This window comes from Nyctereutes procyonoides, unplaced genomic scaffold (assembly GCF_905146905.1).
Source record: "Nyctereutes procyonoides isolate TBG_1078 unplaced genomic scaffold, NYPRO_anot_genome, whole genome shotgun sequence".
NCBI classification, from domain to species: Eukaryota; Metazoa; Chordata; class Mammalia; order Carnivora; family Canidae; genus Nyctereutes; species Nyctereutes procyonoides.
This window is the reverse complement of record NW_026575122.1, coordinates 10845336-10847136: the sequence shown is the minus strand read 5'-3', so window position 1 is coordinate 10847136 and position 1801 is coordinate 10845336.

Sequence of the window (1801 nt, the reverse complement as noted above, 5' to 3'; positions counted from 1 at the left end):
AGAGGGTTTATTGAACGTTTGGGCAAACGGGCTCTCCGCCTCCGAGGAGGAAAAGAGCCCCGATTAGCAATTACAGGGATCTTTTAAAAGGCAAAAGGAAAGAAACTGCCTAAAGACAAAAGAACCGCGGGAGTCGCATGGCCTCCAGGTTGATTTTGGGGAGGGTCAACATGAACCTATTCAGGGACATTCCAATCAGGGTGTGTGTGGGGGGGAAACGGTTTTCTTATTGTAAACAGAATGCTTTTAGTTGCTAAAATTTCAGGAAGACTGGATGGGCTGCCTCTGGATTAGGGCTGGCCCTACTTACAAGGGGGGAGGTTTCTTCATGCCTATGTCTCTGTCTCTCATAAATAATAATAAATAAATAAATAAATAAATAAATATCTCTAAAAATAAAAAATAAAATAAAAAAAACCTATGCTACTGATGACAGTGAGGGGTAATACCACCTACTATCCCTGTCACTGGTTCCCTTATGAGCCCAAAAGTATTTTGAACATTACACATGTGCTGATCCTTACAGTAACCCATCGGTCAATACCGTTATTCTCACCTCCAGTGTATTTTATTTCATTTTTTCAAATGGTATCCAGCTTTATTAAAGATACTTGTCATAAACAATCATGGTACTTCAGGCAGGACACGAGCAGACAATCCTTAACAGCATACAACTACTTTCGCACTCCCTTCTTCAGTGGGCTAGCGAAATCAGTGAGCCACTAGAAAGCCCAGTGAAGTCTTCATCGGATGCTTTGAACATCAGAATGAGGGTTCACAGTTTCACATTTAGCATGTTGTTGAACAACTTTCCACAAGCCAATCCTGCCTTTGGGGAAATGAAAGTAGCAGAATCACCAATTTGAAGATCCACAAGCTAAAAAAGGAAATCCTTTGAGGGAATGACATCTCTGTGGTGACACTGCAAAGTCCAGATCGCCTGACATACTGGGAACCATGTCTGGGGGTCAGGTTCCATCAGGCCTCTGGGTTTAAGGGAGTCAAGTCTGTGGTGAAGGCAGAGAAGAAGAAGAGAACATAAATAATGAATTTTGTTTTTTCACACTATAATACGTTTGTGCCAACGTGGCTAATGTGTGTCAATATTAAGGAATCCCTCCTCCTGGAAACCCAAAGGAAGTTTCTCAAAACTAGAAGGGAAGAGGAGTTTTCCCCCATATCAATCTAGCTTGGGGGATATGGTAATAGTGACATATGCCTTTCCTCCAAAACGGCAATGAAATGCTCTGTGTGCTAAAAAAAAAAAAAAAAAAAAAAAATCCCACGTAGCTTAAAACAATCCCACATTTTTATATAATTTGATAAAAAACAGTATTTCAAACTATACAGTCACCAGAGGTACACAGTTATCAAAAGTGCACACATTTTACGTGGCACGGCCTGCGCGCTTAGCTTTCTGTGTCTGGTCTGTTTGGCCACCCTCATTTTCTGTACGGTTATTTCCTCTTGCCAGCATCAACTTTCACCTTCTTTCCCCTTGAGCACCTTCTCTCCTTTCTTTGCAGGGGCCTTTTTAGGCTTGGGCTTGGGCTTTGGAGGTGCAGGTTAAGGCTACCTTGCAGATCTCTCATCCTTCACTCTGACTTTATGTCCTTTAGCATCCTCTTCAGCCTTTGGGCTGAGATTGGTGACAGTGGCAGCAGAACCTTGGCACTGGACATGGGGAGGCAGTGGCACATGGCATTTTGGCTGCCCTGGGCTCATTCCTGCCTCTTGCTCTTCACACTGCTGTACCTCCATTTTACTTAAAAGGAAATGCAGCACACCAAGTTTGCATAAC